Here is a 9333-nt window from a genome sequence, read left to right as displayed (position 1 = left end):
TGGGACAAACACATTAGTGACGCGGCCCTTGCATTACGAAGCGTCATCCATTCGGCGATTAACACATCACCGTATTATGCGTTGTTTGGTATGCCCATGGTGCAACATGGTGCATCGTACGAATTGTATCGAAAATTAGGCGCAGTCAAGGATGTGGACTGCGAGCTAGAGTTAACTTCAGATAAGCTTCAGGCGATTAGAAATAATATTATGAAAGAGCTGAGGTTAGCCCACGAGCGTAGCAAGAAGGTATATAATACTCGAATTAGGGATGTGACGTTTAAGATTGGACAAGTCGTATACCGCCGAAATTTTAAACAGAGTTCACAAATCGACAACTATAATCCCAAACTTGCCCCAAAACTAGTAAAATGCATAGTACTTAAAGTAATAGGTAACTCGATGTATGAACTTGGTGATGTTAGTGGAAACAGAATCGGGGTATACCATGCTAAAGACATATTTGTGGCATGATGTTAGTTAGTGTTCAATGTTGCATGTTATTTATTACTCACCTTTGTACCGGAAAAAAATTAGAAAATTGACATCCATTGTTTTTTCTTGTTTTTTTGTAATTATTTATTCGATTACTTTAGGTTTTATTGACCTGTTAATGTAATTACACCGTTTTGACCTAACTTTTATTTAATTATACATTCCCAAGTTGACATATATCCATTTATACATTTGCAACTTGACCAATTTTCTTCAATCTGTGATATAGTTATTATTTCAAACTGTGATATAGGATTAAGATGCCTATCTGTGATATTCTAGGTTAGTTTTTGCTTGAGAACCCAGTGATGTTAGGTTTAGAATGTTGGTAATTTATGTAATATTTTTATAGTGTAGTAACTATATGTTGTTGTATTATATGTTTTAGGGAAAAGTTAGGTAAGAAGCGAACTAGAGGCCACACGTTAGCCCTGGACTTATAAACCAACCCAAGGCTGCGTTATGAATTTCTTTACGCACACGCTCCATGATGCAGGCACCATCGGCGGATGCGAGCCTGTAACGACAGCCTTTGAGGATTTCTCTGACGACACGCAAGCGGGTATATGAACAGATGTGTAGGCAACCGCTAACCAAATCTCCTTCTCCGCTTTACGATATTAACAAAGCGGATGTTTGATTGTCTGAGTGGGTTGAACTGTTGCTTGCACATATGTGTATATACGTGCAGCTTAAGGGCGAACGCGGATTGGTTCAACCAAAGCAGGAAGGCGATTCGTGACTTACGGTGTCCTAAATGCCGCAAGGCTTAGCAGGTATAAAAGGGGGTCCCGCTGATCAACAGCATTAAAAATCGAAAAGTCGCGGTCTTAATTAGTGCCACAAGTGAAGTGAAAAGTTATGTGTTCAAAGTGCGTTTTTTCACCTTAAAGTGTGGGTACGCGAGTGACAAAGTTTTTTTTTCAAAGTGCGGTTTCACGCTAAAAGTAAACGCGAACGAAAAAAAAATAATAGTGAACTTTGATACCAGGGAATCCTCCCTAGGTGCACCGCAGAGCAAGGAGTATCGCCACCACTGGGCGTGGAAAAATCCCCTCAAGAAAGCAGCAAAGACACAGGTAAGTCAAAGTGTGAGATATGAAATTATTTGTTTGTTGTGAAACCTTTGTGTTTTTTTTTTACACGCGATTTTTCGTTACACCTTTCTCCTTTTATTAGAACATTTTTTTTCTTCCTTTTTTGAACCTTGGTTTAAATGATTTTTGTTTGAAATTGACATTTTTTTGGTAAATTTTTGTGAAACCAGAGAGTTGTTAGTAAGCCCTTTTATTTTCGGAATTTTATACAAAAAAAAAATTTACTGAATTAAAAATAGTTTTGAAGCGCTAAATCGGCTCAACCTAAAGTCCACTTCGCGAAAGTAGAGTTTTTCTAAGTACTTTTCTCCAAAGATCATTCCTCTATTATCAAGCTAAACATTCTTTGACCCAAAATCCCCTGTTGAACGTTCTCGTTGTAAACAACATGTTACTTTGTTTTTCCGTGGAAATATTTGTTGTGAATTTTTACTTTTCTTGGATTTTCATTCGATCGAATTTGGTTTTAATTTAAAATTCATAAATATTAAATATGCATAAGTGCACTTACATGTACATATGTATATACATCTATATGTACACGAGCACATATGCAAACAGAAGGTAGATTAAAAGAAGAAGAAGAGAGGAGCTAATTGAAATATTTTTGTTGTCATTTTTAAATTTAAAAGAAGAAAAACGAAATAGCTAATTTTATCTCAAAATCCCGAAACAATTTTAAACAAAAATTCTTTAAAATAAAAATATCTGAAAATATATATGCGCTCTCTTTTTGCAGCGCACGAAGCCAGCCGAAGGCCGCAACATTTTTTTTACATAAATTTACACAAAATCACACGCAAAAACATACAAAAAGATACGAGGTATTTGGTCGAAAAAAACACACAAATCAACAACAGACACCAACCAAACATACAAAAGGGGTCAATCGTCAAATTAAGGGATTGGGTTCTGGTCAAAAAGGCAGCCAACGTGGCTATATTGGCCAAAAGCGTCCAAACGCACTAGCGCCAAGATTTCGCAAACACATACACAAACACGCACACACAACATAATCAAAAAGTCACCAACATCACACCAACAAGAAAATAAGAACAAACCCGAACATCAAAGGCAAGACACGCAACTTCACACTAATACAAGGCAAAATCCATGAACACGACACAAAACATTATATACTAGCACACATGAACACAAAATCCCTCAACATAACTACGGCGACATACTGGTAAGTGGCCCAGCAACATCCTACACAGTGGCTGGCAACAAGTCAAGACAATACCCAGCAACATAGGTAACATTACGAATCCACCACCATGAAAATATCAATACATGTAACAAGCAACATCACTCGCCAGCAACAACGGAGCAGAACATCACAAATTGAGCGAACGGGAGAGCCAATGAAATTTCCCCCACTGGCGCTCTCATCATCTCACCTGCCCACCACTCCGATAAGTCATTAGGGCTCACCAGGAAAATTTAAGAATTTAATAATACAAAAAAATATTATAAATTTTTTTGCTAAGTATTCACATTTGCGTTTTTTTCTTTTGTTTTAATTTTTTTATATTTTTGTAAAACTTATATAAGAATCGAAGCTGTAAGATAGAATTTTTTTAGTTTTGCAAAACTTATTTGCTTTTGAATTTTTTCCACTGATTGCGCTTTCTTTTTAATTAGTTTACATAAGCAGTCACTTGTGTGCAAAAGGTCATAAGTGGGCTTCAGTTAGATATTCTCTTTGGGATTTTTCTTCTGCTTTGTTTACAATAAGAATTTTTAGACTATTGTAGTATAATTTTTTTCTTAATTACATTAATTGAGTTGGTTACTTCTAATGAAACTTACTCATCCCACTTTTGCACACAAATTTCTTTTGTTTTGGTAAACATTTTTTTTATTTGTCAAAGTTATGAATTTTAATTTGCCTATTTTGATCATCAATATTATGGAGATTTTTTTTACACTATTCACTCCATCTGAACTTTAAATTCAATTAATATTTTTGTTTACTTTTTGCGATTGCACTTAACCTTTTTTTATCTCTCACTGAATGCACTCGCGCGATTATTTTTTCTTAAATTTTTTTCTTTCACAAAAACTCATATTCTTTTTACGTCCGCGCAACCGAAGTAAAAATCGAAACTAAAAGACAACTTAAACATCAAAAAGACCAAGAACTAAAACTGTCCTTGATCTTGGTTATTCGGTCAATGCCCCAGTAACTGAGTACCCTACATGTATTGTTGTTGTATATTTTTCTTCACTTTCAGCTTAATACGCCGTCTTTGGTACCAAACCCGGTTGACAAAAGCGAGGTGAGTTCACGCTAACATAATAACACATATACATCACAGGTACATATATTTATTGTTTTTTTAACTAAACGTACACATATGTATGTACGTACATGTTTAAAAGAAATTGAATTTGCATACGTAGGCTTTGTGCAAGGAATATTAAGCAAGATCAGAATTATTGAAAGTTAATTTATGGGACTTAGTTGGATAATGATAAATTATAATTTTTTTTGCTTTTGAAATAAAATAATTAGAAATAACTCTTGTTGGGGTAAGCTGTCAATTGATGATCGTTAGAAGAATTGAATTTCGTTTCTTGGGTTAAATCATTAAGTTAGGAAGATTTATTTTTGGATATTTAATTTTTACGTGAGTTGTATACCAATAAAGAATTTTGTATAACTTTATGAAATTATCCAGATACGTTATTATTACATGGGTTGAGGATTATTATTTTTCATACATTGGTAATTTCAGCTACAACATGTCCGCCTAAAGGCAATTTCTTTGTTGGTGTAGGTGTTGCCCTTGCGGCCACTTATGGTAAGTTGGGGTAGTTGAGGGGAAAGATGAAAGATACGTAGGTACCTAAAGACGGACATTAGTCAGGTTCAAGGGGACTCTACTCGGGAAGCGGAGCCATAATAGAGTCCAACGGCTGTTCACATCTCGTGAACAGGAGGGGTGGGAAGGCTCCACCTGACTCGGACAGGTTTTCTTCCGCTTTCCTATATTTATTTTTCTTTACTTTGTTTAGATACTTTCCCTCAGGCATGAACTCAGTTTTGCTATGTAACTGTTGGGGAAGGAGAAGTGGCAAGAACCGCGCCTCAAAGCCGACGAGCCTCAGCTGGGCTACTACCATGCCACTCCGCCACTCCTCCTCTCCCGCACCAGGCAGTTATGTAACAGCTTGAAAGAACACTTCTTATACAAGAGGCATATAAGAGAGAACTTGAGGTCATATATAGTATCGCTGCAACCAACGGATATAAAAAAGTACTAGTAGATAAGCTCAGAAGGACAAATGGAAAACCAAAAAGAAATAATGAAAAGGAAAATAATAACTGGACGACTATGACATATACTGGAAAAGCAACATATAAATTCGCAAACTTCTTTAATAAAATACAACATTAACACAGCATTCAAAACATCGAACAATCTAGGGCGAAAACTAAAAACTAACACTAACTCCGAGGATCCGTTTAGCAGCCACGCAGTATACAAGCTTACCTGCGGATGCCAACATAGTTACATACGACAAACAGGACGGAAAATAAGAACGAGGTTCAGGGAACATATTAGAGGTTACAACAAAAAAATATGGAATCCAAACATTATACCCGAGTCTAACTTCGCGAATCACATGGTCGAGACTGAATATTCCCCAGCAAACATCAATAAAACAGTAAGGGTTCTTCACATACAAGCAAAAGGCCGACGTCTCAACGTACTCGAAAATATGGAAATCTACAAAGAGAAAACATTCGACGGTAGAATAATAAAGGAACAGATAAACACAATTTCTGACACAATATTCGATCCTTTAAATCTTGTTTACAAGAAACAAAGTAATCACAAAGGTACAACAGACAAACACACAAATACAAATAAACACAAAACAATTAACGCGCCAAAACAACAAACCCACAAAGAAGATTAATCGACTAAAATTACGGATATTTTACCTGCCCAAGTCAGCTACACAAATCGGTCAGTGAAAACCACCTTCGGTTCAGAATGTACACACAGCACATACACATAACTAAATATACACAGGCAGTAATTTTGACAATACCTGCTCACCTACAAACTATTAATACTGGAAAAACGACAACAACAGATCAGAACGAAAATCGACACTGATGATTGCAGAACGCCGAAACCGGGTTGTCTCAAAACGAAATTTGACAAGGGACGACGGAAAACCGTTCCAATAAGCAGGACGCAACAATAAAAACTTGAAGCAGCCACACCTGTATACATGAATACTTCAATGATCATTTACACACATACATAGAAGGCAACGAAGAGATATTTCACGCACACACTTGTGGTCATCAGTAGGAGTAGTTGCTCACATATACACACGCATATATATAGCTCAATTTCCAAGCAGGAGCACCGGTCCTGGTAGTTCCAACATGGCTGTTCGTAAACGCAAAGCTGGAGGGGATAAGCAAGAGCGAGTCAGATGTAAAGATCGAGAACTTGCCCCAGCTATTGAATGTCCTCTGATAGCTATCTCGCAGATTGGAAGAAAATCGAGCAGTCTTACCGTCAAAGGAAATGTGGATGGCAAGGACCGTGTACTGACTGTAGATACGGGCGCATCTCATTCTTTAATCCGATTTGATTTGGTCAACAGGAGAGTAAAGCCATTACCTTGAGCTAGATTGCGTACGGTTACTGGCGAGTATAACCAAGTCCAAGGAGAAGTGTTATGTGAAGTTTTAATTGGGAAGGTCATGGTTTTACACAAATTCGTTGTGGCAGAGATCGTTGATGAAGTCATATTGGGAGAGTTATTTGACTATGACATCACGATCGATATGCAGAAAAGGACTATGCAGTATAAGAAGAAGGATGAACCACTTGACTTCAGTTTTTAGCATGGGTTCAGCAGTAAGCGAGTGCTGGTGGAAGAGATTCGACAAAAACCACAAAAGTCAAAGGCAGCAGATCGGACAAAGGTTGACGGAACTCTGATTTTGACAAACCCTGATGGGCGCACTAAAAAAAAGGAAAGAATTTACTAGAAAGGATGCAAGGGTGGTTTCAAGCCAGGGCGCACTACTGTTATGAAACGTCAAGACGATGCTGATGATGCAAAGTCAATCCGTCAAGCTCAAGCTCTTCTAAGTAATCCAGTCGCCAAACAACAGAGTATGAGGCAGCGAACTCGGATAATGTGTAGCAAGATGCAACACAGGTACGACGAGAACAATATTTCGGAAGGTACTGTTATAAAACCCTCAACGGCGGAAAGGTGTTCCATCCAAATTTTGGCGCAGTTGGGAAGGCCCGTACAAAGTCATGAAATGGATAACTGATGCCATCTATCGCATACAAACAATTGGGAAACCACGAAATAGAAGGGTGGTTCATTTGGAGAGGCTAGCAGCGCTAGGATTGAGAAATATTTTCGTGTTAAATCTGTGTTAAATGAGCTAATGTATCTGCAACGGCCACTACCTCATACTTTAACTATGATGACAGGCGTCAACGGCCTTTTCGAACAACATAATACAACTAAACAACAAGGTGAGATGTATGCTGATAAGTTTAGGGAACTTCTACCCCTCTATACCGATCGCTATTGGTCGAAAATGGGGCAACAAAATGATTTATTAGAATCATTTATTAAATCGCTTTATTGTTGTACACTCTCAAAAAATGGTGCACTTTATTTCACGGAAAAATTGGAAATATGGACGCCCATTGTAAAGGGACTGGTACTAAGCTCAAAACAAAGTCGTTAAAATGATGTATTGTATCAATTTGTTGTGGAGATAATGCGGCGTATACTTTTTGAATTTAATAAATCGGAGCTAAGAGCTATTGGACAATGAGTTGGTGGAAGAAATTACACAAACTGAGTGGTACCAATTTTTATCATAAGGCATTGAATGTGTTGCGCTTGTAGCGGAATCGAGGCCTAATGTTGTTTTCTCACAAGTTTCTATTTGAAGCTACTCACTGAAAACCTATTGACGTTGCTCAAGTTCTTTGCTAGAAACAAAATTTCAACATTAGACCTTGATAAATCGACATTTCAGACTGATTTTGATTACTTACATATATGCTCAAATATTAATGACGCTACGTAGCATATTACCTATGTCGATAAGCATGAAGCAAGATGAAGTGATAAAATGTCTTCTTGATGCGCTTGGCATTGTAATCTTGCCCGCCAATGTTGCGGTTGCGCCAATAGTAGCAATATCAGCGAGTCAATTGTAACTTTCTATTTCGAATGTGAAAAGACCAAACGGTTTTTTGGAAACGCTATACGTTGCCCGACTGATACAAGCTGGTCCAAAATTAACGCATTTACCAAGTCAATGTATAGCGAATATTTATAAAAGCCGACTTGGTTACTTAGCTTTGCCGTGGGAGAACATCGAAGAGCAGCAACAAGATTATACATGGCGTTCTAATCATCTCTGCGAGTACGTAAAATGTCTAGCACAAAATCTTCTTGAGCTTGATATGCACTCATCAGTTTCGAAAATTTCATCAGGCCTGCCGAACATTTTGAGTATTTTTAGCGAAGTTTTAGTATACTTTAAGGTCCCCTGCACCTCTACAAAGACATGGTGGTAAATGCATTTAAGCCAATCATTACAAAAACATTAATGATTTCCCATTCAAGGTTCGAATCGAGCTCAAGGCCAGAACAATAATTTTTTTCTAATGATAATTATTGTTATTTTTTAATTTTTCTAAATTTGAAAAATGAAGAAATTTAGCTGCGCAGATAGATCCATTTCGAAGGGTGCTAAGCCTTCGTCATCAGTACGCTTTAGGCATGCTGCGCTAACCATTTAGCTATACAGCGGTGGTTTGTTTGACTGACACCTTTGCTACTTCTATTCCTTTTTACCAACTATATTTATTCAGTGTTGCGCCATCTGGTGCAAATCACTGATAATGCTGGATTTTTGTTTATTGTCAATTACTTTGTTTGACATTCCCAAGTGCTCATGGTTTATTAAACACAAAAACAATTAATGATTTCCAACAATTTTGGATTGTGATTTATTGCTGCATATATGTCTTCAGTACAGGGATATCCCACACCACCAACCTGCAAAGAAAATAAAAGAAATTGAATTAATATCAGTGTCACTGGACATCGCGAAGGTGTGACCGCTGACGGCGCGGCCGACGCCGCAGTTGGAGCACCCCTTTGCGAAGCCGGTACATACAAAAAAAAAAAAAAAATCCGATACGAAACCAAAGCTTCATCTCCGGCATCTCCACGCCAGTAACCTGAAAAAGAAAATTAATTGATTATTAAAAAGAATATAGTAAATTATCACATAATAAAATTAACTTACTATTCGTTCTCCTCATTGATTACCACCACCGTACTCAACCATGCGTAAAAATCAAAAGAATGAAGCAACGGCGCAATGAATCGAATTTACCGTTTGTTTCAATTCTATGGAATTTACATTATATACATAGGTATGTATAAATGTTTGCGAATATTTTTTTTTGGTTTTTGCCTTTGCTTATACCAGTGCGCGGACTTTAAATAATGAAAATGTTGGTAGTGGTAGATTTTTCCAATGTGCCAAAAGTACGGCCATAAAACCACCGACATCGGCATGTTATCGTACACTTAAAACTTAGTTTCGTTCAGAATTTTGGACTTGTTGTTTTCAACAACAAACATCGCAAAAAGTCATAATTAAGACTTCGGCACAAAAAAAAATAAAAATCCGAGTCCCGAAATTAAAGAGTCC

The 9333-nt window shown here is 37.2% G+C and overlaps 1 pseudogene; it reads left to right on the top strand.

Moving 5' to 3' along the window:
- The first annotated feature begins 7551 nt into the window (after positions 1-7551).
- On the top strand, positions 7552-8265 carry LOC137234804 (uncharacterized; annotated as a pseudogene).
- The last annotated feature ends 1068 nt before the right edge of the window (positions 8266-9333 follow it).

This window comes from Eurosta solidaginis, chromosome X, assembly GCF_040869045.1.
Source record: "Eurosta solidaginis isolate ZX-2024a chromosome X, ASM4086904v1, whole genome shotgun sequence".
Lineage (NCBI taxonomy): Eukaryota > Metazoa > Arthropoda > Insecta > Diptera > Tephritidae > Eurosta > Eurosta solidaginis.
The sequence above is the reverse complement of the archived record's forward strand: the minus strand, read 5'-3'. Positions and strand labels throughout refer to the sequence as shown.